This window comes from Triturus cristatus, chromosome 4_1, assembly GCF_964204655.1.
Source record: "Triturus cristatus chromosome 4_1, aTriCri1.1, whole genome shotgun sequence".
NCBI lineage: Eukaryota > Metazoa > Chordata > Amphibia > Caudata > Salamandridae > Triturus > Triturus cristatus.
The window spans coordinates 1,268,300,630-1,268,320,796 of record NC_140585.1 but is presented as its reverse complement, the minus strand read 5'-3'; the positions used below and the strand labels follow the sequence as shown (position 1 = coordinate 1,268,320,796).

The 20,167-nt window shown below is 46.9% G+C and overlaps 1 protein-coding gene across 3 annotated transcripts in view; it reads left to right on the top strand.

Annotated features, from left to right (window-relative positions):
• LOC146856562 (uncharacterized) overlaps positions 1–20,167 on the top strand; it is a 511,781-nt gene that overhangs the window by 98,655 nt on the left and 392,959 nt on the right. The gene's annotated exons all lie outside the window — the stretch shown is intronic.

The window sequence follows — 20,167 nt, the reverse complement described above, 5'->3', positions numbered from 1 at the left end:
AATCCATTCCTTCAATCGGTCAGACTCCCTCACAGGCCAATGAAACATTCAATGAATGGATTCTGAGTTCCCTAAACGCCACGCTCCCCCTGAAGAAAACAGTTTTTAAAAGATCCAGAACTTCAGCTCCCTGGTACTCCACCGAACTAAGGGAGAAAAAGCGTTTTTGCAAGAGACTGGAACGTAAATGGCGACTAGGTTACGCGGAAATAGATAAAACTATCTACAGAGACGCCATCAGGTCATACAAAAAAGACATAAAAAGTGCGCAATCCTCATACTACTCCAACCAGATTGCAGAGGCTAGCTCCAGCTCAAAAGAGATATACAAAATAGTAAAAAGCCTCATCACCCTCCCCACACCCCCGTCTATAACGGAGAACCCAGAGCTCCGCTGTGAAGACCTGGCTAATTTCTTCTCTCAGAAAATTAACCTTATACACTCATCCTTCCCTTCTACAGACCAGACTGCTCTGATTAAAGCAGCCCCTTGTCCCCCTCAAATCCACTCACCCAATCACCCTCCGGTGTTGGTGGAATCCCCCCAGTTGCAGGCAGATTACCCACCCAATCACCCCCCGGTGCTGGCGGAATTCCCCCAGTTGCAGGCAGATCACCTCACTTTCCTCATGCGCCAGGTGAAGTCGGGTTCCCCTAGAGACCCAGCACCCCCATATGTTCTAGTCTCGGCGTTTCAAACCATCCTCCCCACACTGCTTGAAGTACTCAACACCTCGATTACCACCAGCATAGTACCAGCAGCATGGAAGCAGGCTATGGTGAGGGCCCTGATTAAAAAACCAAATCTTGACACCAAGAACCTCAACAATTACCGCCCGATCTCCTTGCTGCCTTGGGCAGCCAAGATCCTGGAGAAACATATAAATAGCATAATAACAACTTTTCTCGAACAACACCAACTTCTCGACCCATCCCAGACTGGCTTCCGCCCTAAGCATGGGACCGAGACGGCACTGCTGGCAGTCACAGAGGAGTCCAGGAGAATCTTAGATCGGGGAGGATCGGTGGCAATCATCCTCCTCGATCTGAGCGCCGCATTTGATACCGTTAACCACGGTATCCTTCTGCGGCGTCTCCTGGACACCGGAATATCTGACAGAGCTCTGGAGTGGCTCAAGTCCTACCTGAGTGAAAGATCCTTCCAGGTGTTTGAGGGCAATGTCACTTCCTCCAGCAAGCCTCTGGGATGTGGGGTCCCACAGGGATCTTCATTGAGCCCGACGTTATTTAACGTCTACATGAGGCCACTGGCTGAGATCGTCCGTCCGTTCGGTATCAAGATCATTACCTACGCGGACGATACCCAGCTGGTGGTCTCCCTGGCACAGGCGGGCGGTACGTCGGCAAATGTAGATCTTGCAGGCTGCCTGGATACGGTCAAATGCTGGATGACCAAGTCTTGTCTCAAACTTAATGGAGACAAGACAGAGCTCATGCTCCTGGGTCACATTCTACCATCGACCATAGACAATCTCTGGCCCACCAGCCTAGGTCCGGCCCCAACACCCAAAGACGCCATTAAGAGCCTCGGTGTCTGGCTCGACAGGTCCCTGTCCTTTGACCAACAGGCTACAAAACTTTCTGCCACCTGTTTTGGTATCCTGAGAGTCATTAGGAAGATTTTGCCTCTACTCCCTTTTGAAGCAAGAAAAACCGTAGTCCTGGGCCTGATCCAATCGCGGCTGGACTATGGAAACGCATTATATCTCGGAGCTCCCGACTTCACCTTGCGCAAACTACAATTAATACAGAACTGCGCAGCCAGAACACTCTTACAAATCCCTCGCAGATCCTCAGCAAAGTCCGGACTGAGGAAACTGCACTGGCTCCCTGTAAAGGAAAGAGTAGACTTCAAATCACTCTGCATCGCACACCAGACTTTCTGGTCGCAAGGCCCGACCATCAACCTCCCTCTCATCACACCCTATATACCCACCAGACAGTTGCGCTCCACTTCTGCAAATCTAGCCATTGTACCGCAAACAAAGAAATCAAGATCCGGAGGCCGCTCTTTCTCCTTCAATGTGGCTAAAAAGTGGAACGCCCTACCCCAGCATCTCAGATCAAACCCCGACATTCTCTCTTTTCGCAAACAGCTGAAAACGCTCCTGTTCACCATATAACCATGGTACTGAATCTGCCTTCCTCCTTACTCAAACTTCAGAGATATGCTTAGCGCTTGGACGCCTCAGGGCAGCTACCCGCGCTTTAGAAATAAAAAAAAAAAAAAAAAAAAGGTTCGGCTGGGAGGGAGGGGTAGTGGTGGCCGGGGGAGCCGAAGCCGAGGCCCCCTGGGACATAGCCGGGGCCGAGGCCCCTGATACCTCCGGATATATCCTCTGTGGCACATAAGGGGGTGGTGGTCTGGTGTCCAGTAAATCCTCTATCTCATCTTCTGCATTCGGGCGGGTCACATAGCTCTTATCCACCTTCAGTCGGAACTCACGATTCATGCAATCCAATCCCTTTTCTACTCTGTCTCGGTCATAGGCCATAGCTTTCTGAGTAACATTCTGTCCTGCCTTACCTCTGGCTACTTTCTCTTCCCTTATTCGCCGTTGTTTGGTCTCCTTATGCCATGCAATGAGGGCGTCAAACATGGCCTGCCTACTTCGCCTAGAAAACAGCTGTTCCTGTAGGAACGCAATTTTCTTTTCATCAAATGAGCCTGTTTTGGGCCAGCGTAACTCTTCATTGCCCTTGGTATACTTATGCCACAGAGTGCAAAACAACAACGGAGAGATCCCATGTTTGACATACATAAAATGGCTAGGACTGCCCTCCGGCGGGGCGGGTTGGCTCTCCGCTAGTCTAGAGTCACTTGTTCGACAGCAGCAGCCAAAACAATTCAATTTACTAAAACAGGACATTTTGGTTAGTTTTCAGACATGTATACACGAACAACAATCAACACGAATCATACACAACGTACAATCAGTATCAGAGAACCAAGCCCGTCGACTCTGGTTCACAGTCCAAACACCAAACTACACGCGGGATTCCGGCCACCCTCCTGGCTCACCACTAAGACCAGCCCCCAACGAGGACTTGCCCCATCAGGAGTATGCCTTGTGGCTACCCAGTCTAGGTCGCGGGTCTTTCCACGTGCAATCCGTTTGTAATCCTTCGGCGCGCCGTTTTTACTCAAATCAAATGCAACCTGTACGTACTTCAAGTCAAACCACGGTAATGCTAACCTTAATCAAACAAGACACCACCCTCCAGTGCGTGTCCTCAAATCAATGCACCGCTGTCCAGCGCGAGCTTCAAACAAATGCAATCCGTGTTCAAAATCAAAAACGCATCGTTCTCAACGAATGCTTCCAAAATCAATCAAATTGCACACCGTCTTCAACGCGTGCCTTTACCAATAATGCACCGTTTACAACGCGTGCGTCAAAATCAAATCAATACTCACCGGGTGCACCCAGATACGAATGTTCGTTCTCCGCTGCCAACTCCTCTCGACCAAAATTGATCCAGTTCCTGGGTTAAGCCCGTAGGACCCCGGTGAAGGGTAACTAGCAGCAGGGGACGTACCGAAATGTCTGACAGGGTGGGAGAAATCCTCAGGCTCCTCTCCCGCCAACCGGTCAGGACGCCCCCAACCCCACCACCCGAATACGGGGGGGGGAAAAGACCCTTTCACGGGGTCCCTTCGTGGTCGCCAACTGAAGTGTCCAAAATAATTATTCCAAGGGCCACACTTACCATTGACCCGCAATGTTAGGTAAGAAGGAGCAGTTGGCAACGTGGAAGGTTCAAACGTTTATTTGCAATCACAGAACTCTATATAGAGGAGCCTCGTCGATCCTCACCCATCAGGTGCGCCGAGGAAGACTGCTGGCTCCTTGACAGTAACACACTTTTATACATTATCAGTGCAGCATACAAAATCATGTATGTGGAAAAGTACCAGTTAGTCCTGGCGCCCCTAATGAGCTCATGCCCATTTCTAGTTTCGGTTACACATACAAAGGGTTCCTATCTTTACAGAGCAGGTCGAAAGGGTAACTCCCTTTTCGTCCCAGGCCTAGAGGAATTTGCCTGATACTCCCTTTTAGCAGATGTGACCTTGCTTCTCAGCAACTCAGCCTGTCTCCTAATTAAATGCAAGGAAAGGGGAAAGCAGAGGGTGTATGGAAAAGACCACGTGACTCAAGTGAGAGAGAGAGAGCCGTAATCCAAGATGGAGACAGTTCGGTTTCTCGGCCCTTTTTGTAGTACTAAACATAATCGGGGATCTCGAGCCGTTTAACTCACCATAACGCGGTAAACTATCATTAGGTATACTGCGCTAATCAGATCGTAATATCTTGAATACCTCAGTCCTCCTGCGCTGCCTGTACTTGCTCTGTGCCCGTTTTTTTCCCCTCTGTTCCCCTCGCTGTCCCTGTGTCTCTCTGCCCGGTTTTCCCTCTGTTCCCCTCGCTGCCCCCGTGTGTCTCTGCCCGTTTAGCTTTCTGTTCCCTTGTTGCCCCGGTAACCCTGTGCCCGTAGTGCCGGTTTTGCCTTCTGTTCCATCCACTGCCCCCATATTTCTGTAACCTTCTTTGCCTTCTGTAACACTTGTTGCCCCTCTAATTTTGTGCCTTTTGCCTTCTGTGCCCTTCGTTGTCCCGCTCCACTCCCGCTGCTGCGTCCCCAGCGGCCCTACCCCCCTGACTGTCCATTCGCTGCCCCCACCTCCCAGCTGCTCCTAGCTCCCACCTCCCCATATATGCCGGCCGCTGTGCGGCCACACCGCTGGAGCGCTAAGGCAAGCCCGTCTGCGTCTGGACCGCGCCCAGCACCAGAACCCCTGGTCCGCGCACCCGCCACAAGGAACGCCGCCACTACGATGTCAGCACTCTGCATGCTCTCAACTCCGGATGGACCCACACCTGCTTTAAGGCTACCCTGAAACACACACACGATCCCTCCACCTGCCGGAACTGCAGCTACACCAGCCTCAGAGCCGATGAACCACCCGCCTAAAAAAAGACCTCCACCTCCGATGCATACTCCTGAACACCCGCTCCGCACGCAAACACGCCATCGAGCTCTGGGACCTGCTCAACACAACATTCCCGGACGTCGCCTTCCTAACAGACGTGGATGAACGACTCCTCCACACCCGACATCGCCATAGCCATCCCAGATGACTACAAGATCACCCGCAAAGACCGCACCAACGGAGTCTGAGGAGGAATCGCCATCGTCCACAAGAACAACATCAGGGTCTCGACTAGCACCGACGACACTCTCAGCACTGCCGAACACATGCTTTTCCAGATCCACAAAGACCCGAACTCCACCCTCAGAGGCACCCTCATCTACCAACCCCCCGGACCCCGCCCCCAGTTCAGCGATTCCATCGCCGGCTTCATCAGCACGCACGCCCTGACCTCCACCGACTACATCCTCCTCGGAGACCTGAACTTTCACCTTGAGAACAACCGCAACACCACAACCCTGATCGATTTAACCTCGGACTGAGGCAACTCGTCATTACGCCCACCCACTCCGCCGGCCACACGCTCGACCCCGTCTTCTCAAGCCCACACGTCTCCTTCAACCACACCACCGAACTCCTCTGGACCGACCACTGCAGCATCCACTTCACCTTCCAGAAACCCACCACACACCACCGCACCCAACAGATCCCCCGCTGCTGCTGGAGCAAAATCACCGAAGATCAACTACATGCAAACCTTGCTCTCAGCCCACCCACCATACCCTCCAACACCGACACTACCCACAGCCTCAGACGCTGGATCGAGGACTGCGCCAACACCCTTGCCCCGCTGAAGAAACCCCCCCTACAGAGACACCAGCAAGAGGGCCAGCTGGTTCACCCCAGAACTCCTAGCCTCCAATCAAGCCTGCCAGAAGCCAGAGAAGAAACGGCACAGTGAACAGACCCCGGACAGCCACGCAGCACACAAGGACGCCAGGCTCTCTGTCAGACCCATTCCCACACCACGTCTTCAACAAAGCAATCGGCTCCATCGCACCCCACCTGCGCAGCGTCATCAACCTCTCCCTCGAGACCGTGACCTTCCCAGAGAGTTGGAAACACGCCGAGATCAACGCCCTACTCAAAAAAAACCAAGGCAGACCCAAGAGACCTCAAGAACTTCCGGCCCATCTCTCTGCTCCCATTTCCGGCCAAGGTCATCGAGAAGATCGTCAACAGACAGCTAACCCGATACCTCGAAGAAAACAGAATCCTGGACCCTTCCCAGTCAGGGTTCCGCAGCAACCACAGCACCGAGACCGCCCTCATCGCCGCCGCCACTGACAACATCATGACCCTGCTGGACAACAGTGAGACCGCAGCACTCATCCTCCTAGACCTCTCCGCCGCCTTCAACACTGTCTGCCACCGCACACTACGCGCACGCCTACACACCGCAGGGATCCGAGACAAGGTTCTGGAATGGACCACATCCTTCCTCTCAGGCAGAACCCAGAGCGTCCGCCTCCCCCCATTCCGATCCGAAGCCTCCGAGATCTGTGGCGTACCACAGAGATACTCCCTCAGCCCGACACTGTTCAACATCTACATGACCCCGCTTGCACACATCGCCCGACAGCACGACCTCAACATAATCTCCTACGCCGACGATCTAACTGATCCTCTCCCTCACCAAGGACCCCATCACCGCCAAAGCCAACCTCCACGAAAGAATGAAGGCCGTCGGCGACTGGATGAAGATCAGCCGCCTGAAGCTGAACTCAGACAAGACGGTGGTCCTCATCCTCTGCTCCAACCCTTCAGCCTAGGACGACTCCTGGTGGCCAACGGCACTGGGGACAGCCCTGAAACCCACAGACCACGCATGCAACCTGGGAATAATCCTAGACTCGACGCTCTCAATGACCAAGCAAGTCCACGCCGTCTCCTCCTCCTGCTTCAACACCCTCCGCATGCTCCGCAAGATCTACAAATGGATCCCAACAGATACAAGAAAGACAGTCACCCAGGCCTGCGTCAGCAGCAGACTCGACTACGGAAGCGCTCTCTACGTGGGAGCCCCGACCAAGCTCATCAAACGACTACAACGCATCCAAAACGCCTCGGCACGACTGATCCTCGACGTACCATCTCACAGCCACATCACCCCCCCACCTGAGAAACCTGCACTGGCTCCCCGTCAACAAGAGGATATCTTTCAAGCTCCTCATCCACGCACACAAGGCACTCCACAAGACCGGCCCTGCCTACCTCAACAGACATCTCTCCTTCTACATCCCCAACCGCCAGCTCCGCTCCGCCGACCTCTCACTAGCCACCGTCCCGTGCAACCGAAAAACTACCGCCGGCGGGAGATCCTTCTCCCACCTCGCCGCCAAAACATGGAACACCCTCCCACTGAGCCTACGACAGTCCCAAGACCTGCTGACCTTCAGGAGAACACTCAAGACCTGGCTGTTCGATCAGTAGCAGCCCCCCCCCCCCCGGACTCAACCACAGCATTTTTTTTTCCCTGGCACATAGAGCTCTGAAAATCGTTCTACAAAGTGATCAAGGATAGGTCGAACCTTAAAAAGATGGTCACAATACAGGTGATCTTGTGGCAGCGCTAAAGCATTATCAATTGAATGCAACATCGGAAGAAGCAGCAGTAAATACCAATTACGACTAATGATTGCTGGAAATACAGCCGTTGCCATCAAGGGATCAGTAGACCAATATGAAGACAGTAACGGCTTCCTTATAAGGCCCATCAAAAAAGTTAAACCCAAGAACTTCTTCAGCTCATCCAGATTTGTGGGAGTCCACTGGGTAGCTCTAGAGTGGGGCTTAAGTCTGGTACTGTTGTCCCTCAAATATTGTTCAGCATACAAATCAGTTTGCTCCACCATCTCAGCCAAAAATACGTTGTCCATAAACAACAAAGACATTTTATAGGCAAAACATTTTCACAATTCACTCTACAACACCACAAAAAGCAGGCAACACCGGCTGCACCATGTTTGGGGTCAACTCAATAGTCCGGCACTTCCAATGGGAAGCCTTGCAGCCCCGGGCTGCAATCCAGATGCCTCTTGCTGCACTATCAGCACATAAGTGTCCTCCTCTAAAATAGGCACTTCATCTGCACTGAGAGTAGCATTATCCACTCTGAGAGTAGCTTCATCATCAGATGATTCCTCTCAGACAGAAAATTCAGTGCCAGAATCCTGGCCTTCCTCCTCTGGATCAGATGCAGGACAGAAGGAGACTCAAAGCATCCCAACAACCTGCTGAGCTGTCACCCTGCGGCTAGCCATAATTCTTAGTTATACATGTAACTTAACAAATCAGTCAACAGTACACAACACTGTGTAAAAAAAAAAAGTAGTAAACCGTGTTGATTTATAAAACAAAAAGAAACTACTGACTTATAGCAGTTGAAACTCCAACCTTTCTCTCGCTCCAGGAAGAACATTAATCACTGGAGTAACTTTGAAATTTTTATTGTTGACTGAAAATTGCTGGAGGAAAAGGGTAAATAAACTGATGCTTTTAAAACCATAGTATACAGCTCCCCCACCAGCAGTTAGCACCCAGTGCAATGGCACCGTTCGCACCGCCCTAGAGCCGGCGGCGTTTACACAACTTGTAGTTTGGCCAACAAGGTATTGTTGGCTGCCTCTAATAGTGCGTGCCCATATTTGAGATGACTAGTGATGAGGACCTGGACTAAGGTCTTTCTGTATCTGAGAGGGAGCCACAGGAAGGTTTTCCTCAAGAATTTCAAGGTGGCATAACTGGTACCACAAGTAGATTCTACCTGAGATTTCATAGAAGGGATATGGTCAATTTTAATCAAGTTTTTCGCCACCTGTTTGGCGACAATAGCTGAGCGAAGCTCAGATGGCCATCAATTGGCTAAGACGATTTTCTGTGCATTGCCAAAAAGCACAATCTGTTTTATCTCCATTTAACTGGAGACCGTTTAGTCACCCAAGCCGTGATATCTCTCTCATATAGTGAGCTAAATGAGATAGAACTTTTCTTGGTCCTGGCCCGAAGGAGAGGAGTGTTTGAGTATTGTCCATGTGCAATACGGTCTCAAATTGATATGCTCTTACTATCTGTGCCAATGGCACTACATAGATGTTAAATTATGTAGAGCTCAGGTGGGAACCCTGTGGCACTCCTTTTATTAATTCTCATTGTTCTGGATTGGAAGGAGTCTAAGCAGAAATTCTGGGTTCGGTTGTCAATAAAATCTCTAAGCCAAAGCAAGGCACTGACGCATATCCCTGCCTCATATAATCTATAAATAAGGTGATAATGGGAGACCGTATCAAAGGCCGCCAACAGGTCAAGCAATACCAGCATGATTGGTGTGCATGTATCCAATGATAATCTGATCGTATCAGAGACCGCCACTACTGCAGTCTCCTTGCTATGTGATGCTCTAAATCCAGACTTTGAAGTGTATTGAATCTTGTGTGCTTCTAGAAAGACAGTCAATTGAGAGTTAACATAACTCTCTAGAATTTTAGCAAGTAATGGTAACCAGGAGATCAGGCCGTAACTGAAGAGAATCTCTTAATTGGCATAAGGCTTTTTGAGAATGGGCAAAACTTGAGTGCACTTCCATTTCACAGGACGTTTAGCTGAGTTTGAGGAGAGACTAAACAGCGCCATAACATCTGGTGCAAAATTGATGACAAGACTGGCAGTTATTCAAGCAGGACCAGGGTCTATGGGGAGCCAGATTTGGCTGTAGATAACATCCCCTGCATCTGTTCCAGAGAGCATAACTCCTAATTGCCCAAGGTATTATTGGTGTTTGGAGGGCATTGGTTAAAATTGTCCTCCCACTTGAAATTGAGGAGCAGTTGAAAATTCTTGTAAAAAAGATTAATTTGTCTTCAAAGTTTTTGTGAGGCCAGGATTGTACAAGAACAAAGTTTTTTGTAGAGTTCCTCAATAGGATTGACCGCATGATCAATAGAAGCCACTAGATACTCTTTACAGGCTATCCTGAGCCGCTTAGGATAGCTTTTCAATAGTAACCTGCCCACTTCTTTGTCATCCAGAGATTTAGTGTCATGCGATCTCCGTTCAAGAGGTTTACATTTAAGTTTCAACTCTCGATGATATTCATTATATCAAGGAGCATGACCTTTCGCTTAAGGGGATGAAACTTTAACGGAGGCGATTTGGTTAAAAACCCTTAAAAGGGAACTATGATAAGTGTTCAGAGCAGAATCAATATCGTCATGGAACGAAATTGAAATGGGTCTATATAGCACAGACAAAAGGGCAGACGCAACCGCCTTCCAAGCATGGCTAGGTTTAATAAGTTATGTACCAGACTTAACTGGTATATTTTTACATGGAATACGAAATTGGATTAGGTGGTGGTCAGTCCAAGTAATAGGAAGGGGAAGTTCATGTTGCTTCCCTAGAATTTGTAAAGAGAAGGTAATGGGTGTGTCCAGCCCTGTGTAGGTCCTGACCCAATTTGTGTGAGTCCTAACATTTTCAAGTCCGCTAAAATTGCCTAGAAGCAAAAGTTGCTTGTGGCCAGAATATGTGGTGTGATACAGTAAATTAAAGTCTTTCTTCCTACCAGGGAGAGGGGGGACGATCTATCAATGCTTCCCTCCAGTAATCCATTGCAGAAAGTACAATTTTGAAACCCAAAACTCTACCCAGTCAGATATTAAAGTGTCAATCAGTTCAGCTTGGAGGGAGTAGTGGAATACAATAGCCACCAGTTCTACCCTCTCTATCGATTTTTAAGCAATGAATAGTGATCTGGTATAGCTTAGGCATACACAAGTTCTGTTGCATTTAATTAAGTCTCCATAAAGATGAAACGTTTAGGAGGCAGGGAGGAGATACAATCCCAAATTTCTGTTGCATGTTTATACAGAGACTCCGAACATAACAATGAAACCGCATCTCTCCCTTCTCAAGAAATGGCTGCTAAATGGAATAATCCAAAGTTACTTCAGAAGAATTGTAACCAGGGAGTGTACGCTCTATACGTCCGTATGCCTTAACATGGCTTAACACTGAGGCCAGGACTTGATTCAGGAACAATACTCAAGATTTGTGTTGGCAATGTGGGCTTGGGGAGGTGATGAGGGGCACAGTCACTTCAAGATTCTGCCTTTCAGGACAAAGTCTGCACCAAACTATTTACCAAATGTATAGCAGTGGTAGCTGGCAATCTCAGGTGACAGTCTATTCATGTATAGCCATAAGTAGACGATTGCCTGGATTTGGAAATTCATTCCAGTATACTATAACATTAATGGGCTGAGACCACTACTGTTTGAGATTCTCTATAAACCTAAAGTCCTCCCCAATCCCATACACTTGAGAGATCTTTTTGGGGGCATACCTGCAATATACATGAGTACCCGCATTTCAGGAACAGGGTTGCCCTTAATAGACCTCTTGGTCTCTGACAGAAGTATGTAGAAAATGTTAATAATTGTTGATATGAGACCAAATAAGGAATTATTCACAAAACAATAGCCACCGTGTGCTCCTGCTGACCATTGGATCCTCCAAGTCATAATACAACAAGAGTGAACATGGCAGACTGTAGCAAATATGATGAAAGGGAGAATGTTCACAGACCATTTTCTCCAATCACAATGGCAGATTCATCACACGCAGGTTAGGGTGCACATCCAGGCAAACTACAACTCTGAGGTCATTGAGCACCAGCCAGTGTGACTTAATACATTCATGTTTTAGAGCCAAAGACCGTTTTCGAAGCACTAATGTATTTTTAGTCAAAATACATGGGCCAGAAATAGAATACAGACAAACAATATTATGACTGTTTTACATTATCAATCAATGAGAAATACCATTAAATGAGAAATACCATTAATTTGAAACTTGCTCAATATGTTTGGCACTGGACAATTCAACACAATTCATTGGTGGCGCATCATTTGCCAGGCTAATGAAAGTAGGCTCGCATGCGCTAAGCAGACATTTGGGCGTTTCACATGAGTGAAAATTTGGTATGGGGTTGTGGAAGATATCAAGAACACCAAACCTTGATACGTGTGCTTCCACATAAAAATTAAAATGCCGCAACTTTGCATCCATGTTCCCACACCCAGCGAAGAATGCTCTGTGGCGTAACTGGTTCAGGAAATTTCCTTAATGTTTTCTAACACTACTAGTTATTTCTCTGGTTATCAACCAGTGCACACTCTCACATATTGTGATACTGTCAGCAGAACTGTGGGGGGTGACTGGGTATTCACACCACACAATGTTGCAACAAAATGTTTAGTTCCTGTCCATATTCCACACCTCTTGACTAAAGGGAAGGTAAATATTTATTATCTGGCACCCAAAATCTTTAAAATATTTATGATGGATCAGGAAGCCCTAGAATTCCAGCACGTCAGCCTACTGCAGAGCTTGTATGAAGGCGATGCAGGATGCAGAAGACCAGAATTGTAATTCACAAAAGTGACTGTTTTCTTAACTGCTATAAATGTAGTAGGTTATATAAATAAATCTCACTTGAGGCAAATTGTTTCCAATACATGTACTTGCTAGTATGCAAATAATGTATTTTGTTTACAGTACAGTTGTCTGCAGTACAAGCATACCTGAGGCTTATGGTAGGAAACACCTGTTTATCATACTAGTAAAGAGCTTTCTGGAAAGAGAAAAAGAAAGTATCCTTTATGCACAATTCATGCACTATCAAGGAAATTACTATGTGGGACCTATGAACCTATGAACCCTCCATACGGCCGGGATCCCGGGGACAAAAAACTAGCTGCCCTGCCCCACCCCTCCCCCCCCACATCACCAGGTAGTTTTGTGATAGGTAATTTTGTGGTCTCCACAGTACGATTTGGGCCATTTCCTGTTGCAACCACCATGCCTACCCAGACAAGTGAGGTACCATTATTATCTGGAGACGTGGGGGAATGTTGGGTGGTAGGAAATTTGTGTCAGCCCAATGATCCTACAACTTTATCACACACAAATTTGAGAAAAATTAGATTTTCTTTTTCAGTAAAATTTGAGGTTTGCAAGGGATTCTGGGTAGGGAAACATTGGGGAGTCCTCGCAAGCCATACATCCCTGGACTCCCCCGGGTCTCTAGTTTTCAGAAATGTGCGGGTTTGGTAGGTTTCCTTAGATGGCCGCTAAGCCCAGGACCAAAACTCATGTGACCTCACTTGCAAAAGCAGATCGTTTTGTGATGGGTTATTTTGATGTCTCCACAATCAGTTTTGGGCCATTGCCTGTCGCGAGTGCTTGACCCACCCACACGAGCTGAGGTACCATTATTATCGGAAGTCCTGGGGGAAGGCTGGGTGGTAGGAAATGTGTGTCAGCCCAGTGATCCTACAACTTTACCACACAAATGTGAGAAAATTAAAAAAAAACAATTTCAGTAACATTTTAGGCTTGCAGGTGATTTTGGGTAAGGAAACTTTAGAGGATCCACGCAAGCTATACCTCCCTGGACTCCCCCGGTTCTCTAGTTTCCAGAAGTGTGTGGGTTTGGTAGGTTTCCCTAGATAGCAGCGAGCCTGGGGCCAAAAATCAGGTGCCCCCCCGCAAAACCATTTAGTTTTGTGATAGGTAATTTTGTGGTCTCCACAGTACGATTTGAGCCATTTCCTGTTGCAGCCAATATGCCTACCCACACAAGTGAGGTACCATTTTTATCTGGAGGCCTGGGGGAACGCTAGGTGGTAGGAAATTTGTGTCAGCCCAGTGATCCTACAACTTTCCCATACAGAAAGTTAAGAACAATTTGATTAGTTTCAGCAAAATATGAGGTTTGCAGGGGATTCTGGATAGGGTAACTTTGAGGGATTCACACAAGCCATACTTCCCTGGACTACCCCAAGTCTCTAGATTTCAGAAATGTGTGGGTTTGGTAGGTTCCCCTAGATGGCCGCTGAGCCCAGGACAAAAAACTCATGTGAACCGCCTTGCAAAAGCAGGTCGTTTTGGGATACAAAGGGGGCATCTGCATTTTTGGTCCCGGGGTCAGCAGCCATCTAGGGAAACCTACTAAACACACACATTTTTTAAAACTAGAGACACGGGGGGGATTCCAGGGAGTTGTAGCCTCCCCACCCAAAATCCCCAGCAAACCTCAAATATAACTGAAAAAAATCACTTTTTCCATACATTTGTGTGTGGGATCACCTTGCCAGCACAAATGTCCTACCACCCAGCGTTCCCCTTGTTCTCCTGAGAAAATTTATACCTCACTTGTGTGGGTGGGCCAAAGGCCTGTGACTAGGAAGAGTCAAAAACATAGGGATTACAGCTATAGCACCGGATTCTGCACTGGACAGCTATACAAGCAAGGTATTGTTTTACTCGGAAGAACAAGGGGAACTCTGGGTGGTAGGACATTTGTGCCGGCATGGTGATCCCACACCAACAGCTAAATTTGAAGTTTGCAGGGGATTCTGGGTAGGAAAACGTTGGAGGAAATTTGTGTCGGCCCTGTGATCCCACAACTTTCCCACACAGAAAATTGTGGAAAATGTGATTTCTTTCAGCTAAGTTTGAGGTTTGCAGGAGATTCTGGATAGGGAAATGTTAGGGGATCCACGTGAGCCATACCTCACTGGACTCCCCAGGGTGTCTAGTTGTCAGAAATGTGTGGGTTTGGTACGTTTCCCTAGATGGCCGCTGAGCCCGGGGCCAAAAACCCAGGTGCCCTAGTCTAGTGGGCTTTCTGCCCCCCCTGGGGTGGGGGTGGGGGGGGCATTGGCCTGCCCATTCTGGGCAGCCCCCAACCCTGGCCTATAAAAAAAAAAAAAAAAACTGCCATCTAGTGCCCCCCCCCCCCCCCCCCCCACCCAATCTGCCTCATGGGGGGCAGAAAGGCTGTCTGGTCATGTGCGCATTCGTCAGTACATTGAAAATCCGCAAAGAGCCTAGGGAGGTTGGGGAAGCTCTTGCACACCTCTCAAGGCCTCCCCCAAAAAAGGAAGTCCCTCTGCTGTTTGCAGCAGAGGGATTTAGTGCCCCTGTCCTCATGATGGAATGGTTCCGTCATGAGCACAGGAGCACTGGAGCTCATGACGGAACCATTCCGTCATGAGCACAGAAGGGGATAAACATTGCATAGACTAACGTACAGAAAATATTGCAGATGCATGTTACGGCTCACGCAGGCATGCATGAGTAATATGGATTATTGCTGTTTTAGGTAATCGATAGGGCCACTAGAATTATGTGATTTTGTGGCTGTGCTGTTTTATCCATTATTATGGATTTGCTGCATTTGCCACAACTTATCTGTTTCATAGTTTACAGATTTTAGCAACAAAAAAAAGTCTAACTCACACGGCTCAAAAGGTACTAAAATCTTAGTGACTTGTTGCCATACAGTGGAAGGCTCTATGCAAAAGTTGACCGTTTACCTTTCTGTTGCATTTTACTGTATTTGTATATTAAACGAGTCCAAATAGTACCTTTTGCCCAGGCAGTGTTAACGTGTTAAAACATGGCAAAATTATCAAGTAATACTATCATAAAATGTGCCCCAATATGTCGCATAATTTGACTTTTCTTGCTGCCTAATTTAGTCAACCCTGCTGCATAATTTGGTCTTTTAATGCTTCATAATTCCAATGGCCCTGGTAACAAATTTAAATGTTGAAGAGGTCACGTTTTGTGTATGCTGTTACCTTTTCAATGCACCGGCTTGGATTAAAATAAATCATGTGTCCCTACAGAGCTCCTATCCATAGTTTATTGCATATGCAGGGGACGCTATGTCTACATCCAACTATGTTAAACAGGGCTACCAAGTTGCAAGTCTACTTATGTGTGACATTACATTGTTTGCAGCAGCTAATGTGTGACCTTTTCAGGCCTCACGTGAGACATTCCGAGTGACACCTTAGAGAAAACTTTGTCTTTGACCCCAGCAGATAATTTTTATGCAGACACAGCAGGAATTTTCCCCAAGGCACGTTCAGGAACCCTTTGCTGGAAGCTTACCATAAATGTATCGGTAATTGTACCTAGCAATACAAATTGACAACATTCGGAACTCTCGTGATATCATGACTACCCTCTAAGCAATAATTACCTTCTGCCCGCTTGTCACTAGCCTAACCTGCCCAAAAAAATGATGTGCTTGGTTCCTTTCCCCCGCCGACCCCTAGACATTGCTTTAGTATCACTGAGTGGCTTCTTCTACATGAGGAAAATAATTTTATTTCAGAAACCTAAGAAAACTAAAATGGCCAATGCTGCGGTCTGTTACAGTCATAGGAGCTACTAGTATAAAACCAAAACAAACTTTATGGAAACAATGAAGGAAAAGGTGTGCATGCTCCATATGTGTACAAGAAATCGTTCATTAGACCTTACAGGATGATCTCTCATTTTTTCCATTTAAGGTGTGATCAGTTGATGCGCTTCATTCTGGCACTTGAAGTCCTGTCTATAATGGGAAAAGTAAAATAACAAGAACCAGGTTAAAAAATATATACATCTCACAAGAGAGGTTGAGATCTCGGCTTTACAATCCTGCAACTTATTGTGGTTATTTAAATATTGAATTCACTGAAGTACTCGTAAATATTTCAGTAAAGCTTTTCACTTTTTAGTTTTTCAGTTTTGTGCTTTTATTGGTATATATTTGTCAATTATCTTTAAAATATCTATTGCATATTGCTTTTTAACTTTGGCCTGACAGGTTATTCAGAACATGCCTAATGGGAACAAGACCTCTGGGGTCCCATCCAGATCCGTTAATGGAAACATTATGAAATCACTTGCAATGAATAACCTTTAATGTCCAAGCAGTTATGGTTCTCCCTTTATCAGTACATACTATAAACAGTTAATGCAAGAATAAAACAATTTAAAATGTGTTCTACGGCAGTCCTAATGACCCATGACTCATATTTAAGTAAACATGGACCGAAAGGCCATGTTAAAATGAATGCAGATTATTTTATATATAGTACTGCTTGAAAATTGTGTGTGCGTATTTGCAGAATCAAGGCAGTGTCTGACTGGAAACAAAATAACAAATACGTTATTTTCATACAAAACCCTTTGGCACACACTATGCATAGGTTATATATTGATATCACAATTTTATATTAATCAAAAAATATACACTCTTGAGTAATTCCAACTCCACACGAAAGTTTGATATTCCAAATCTTGGACTCCAGAGATAATTTATTGCATATATTTTCAATGTTCAAAACATCAGATTCTTCCCAGCAGCCAACAAGTGTTTCGTCTAATGTATCAACATCAGGGCTACTATATTTAATAAGAAATGACAGGGTGGATATTCCCAATCAAAAAGTTATACCATACATGTTAGGCAACTCGATTGCCACCACCAACTGTGTGATCCGGCTAGTGTAACATGCGTCCTCAGTACACAATGGGAGACATGCGATAGTATAGGTGAGCGTGTGTGCAAACACATTTTGAATTGGAACATCACTCTTTTTGTCTATGCAGATAATAACATGTATCCAGTTTATGTCCATACAGACAGAGAAAGAGGGAAAATATATATATATTACCTACAGCGGTTTGCTGCATCATGCAGCCAATGGGAAGACTGGCTGGAAACTCCAAGGAAGGACAGGGGGTGTGCCAGCCTCTGCCAACCCCACCCCTCAGGTGGGGGAGGTGAGGTGAAACACATCCCCGGGCTCTCGCCATCTTGAAGATAGGGAGCCCTGCCCAATCAGGACTCCCCCTCTCCTGCCCCCTCCCACAGAAGAGTGGCAGGAGAGGGGGTGTACCCACCCCAGGACAGGGACCCTGTGGTCCCTGCCCTTTACCTACCTGTAACACCCTTAAATGTAGTATTTAGGGGCACCCTGAACCTTCCTTCCTCGGATTCCAGATTTCGAAAAAGCAAAGAAGAAAGAAGACCTGCTGTGCAGCTGCTTAGAAGAGGAAGACACCAACTGCTTTCGCCCCAGCCCTACCAGCCTGTCGACCCTCGAACCTGCTCCTGCTAAATACCGGCACCTCCTGTGGCCAGCAACCTCACAAACCCCGGAGGACCTGGCTACCTTGTGACTCTGAGCATCTGGGACTCCCACGAGCAGTGGCTCTGCTCAAAGCAAGTATCTAACCCCTGGCATCAGCCCGGAACCGTGAACCCTGCACACTCTGCACCCGCCAAGCCTGGCCTGTGCTGGAGTGGTCAAAGACCCCGAGGACGTCCCCCCGGCGACTGTGAAGCCGAATCCGGCACCAAAGGACCCCCCTTGACGCTCCTGATGACGCCTGCAGCCTCAGAACCAGGGACCCCCCCGCCCAACCGCGATCAACAGGGGGTAAGATTTCCCAACACCAAAAGGCACCCCTGCACCAGGTACCCTGCGGTCCCCTGTGCCCGACTCCTCGGTACCTACCTATCCTCCAAATACCCAACTTACCTCTTGAAGTGGTGGGCAAACCTGAAGAATTTTCGTCCCCGAGCTTGCAGCCTTTGTTCGTCCTTGAGCTTTTCAATTGCAATCCATTGAGCGCCCGACGGCTCAAAAGCACCCTGCACCCAGCCGCCCGAGTGGCCCTGGCAGTGCAACTTCTACTCCTACATACTTCCCCATTTGCCCTGAGCAAGTGACCAGGAGCCCAGCTCCCACAGCCGCGTGGCCTGCTAGTCAGCAGCCACCAACCAAGGCCCCCCTGCCTCCCATAGGATAACATTGGTCCTAACTCACACTGCCCCTGTGCCGCTGAGGGTGTAACAACTGTACTTACCTGACCCTGGGAGACCCCGGAGTCTGTGCTCAAAACCTTAACTCTGCCAGTCGAGTACTTACCCAAAAGCCGATAACTCACTTTTCTTCCATAGGGTAACATTGACTGGTTTCTTCTGAAATTTCTTCTGTGTGGAGTTTCTAAAACTTAAAATATTCACCTAAAATCAACCGAGTAACGGAAATTCTCACCTGCTATTAGGAGAGATCCCAGTGCTGGATCTTGGTGCCCAGCACTGACCCTGAAAAATACTCACAACCGTACTTCACACTAACTCAATTTTCTTCCATAGGAAATCATTGACTGTTTTTCTGTGAAATTTCTTCTAAGTGTCGATTTTTGCAAACTACAAATCTTCTTTAAAAATCGTACCGACTGTGAAAACGTAATTACTTATCTGTATTAGATAGATGTCCCAGTACTGAGCCTAGGAGCCCAGCACTGGATTACAAAAGTAACGAGAAAATACCTTACCTGTAACTTGAATTTTCTTCCATAGGAAACCATTGACTATTTTTCTATGAAATTTCTTCAGTGTCGAGTTTGCAAACTTATAAATATTCCTTAAAAATCGCCTGTACAACTTAAATGCAGTTTCTCAACTGCTTACAAGTGGTACACTAGTGCTGGATCTAGGATCCAACACTGACCTAGAAAAAGTACCCTTAACCCCACTTACCTGATAAGTGAATTTCCTTCCATTGGATAACATTGGTAACTTGATCAGAAAAAGTTTCTAAGTGTCAACTTTTAAAACCGCAAAATATTGCTTAAAAATCACAACAGTAACTAAAACGTATTTACTCACTTGTTTCCAAGAACTGTCCCAGGACTGAATCTAGGATCCAGTCTTGGAGTTAGAAAAGTAATCAATTGCATATAACTTAAAATTCCCATTGAGCTCAATGTATTATTGTGTTGCCTATTGCAACCAACTGTAATTATTACCTACAAAAGTAAATTGCATATTGCAAAGTATTTAACTAAAGCATCTCATTCTGAGAAAGTATATTTTAATACCTATTGTTGGTTCTAAAATAAAACAACCCTATATTTTTATACAAACCATTGGCCTAGAGTTCAGTTCTTGAGTGTGTGAGACCATTTGCTGACTGAGTGTGTACAACTAATGCTTTACGCTGTCCTCTGATACTGCCTTACTGCTCGACCAAGCTACCACTTTAGTGAGTAAGGTTATATCTAACTTTAGCCTCTGTCAAACCTCTGGCGACTTTGGACTCTATACACACTGTACCTATTTGGGAACAGTATATATAGAGCCACTTTCCTACACCCCCCCCACCTAACAAGACACTATCATACCACTGATAATGGAATATTCCCCCAGTCAAATCTCAATAAAATAATGTTCCCTTTTTTGTCCTCCGTTATGTAGTACAAGTTGCATAGAATTCTATAGTATGTTGTAAA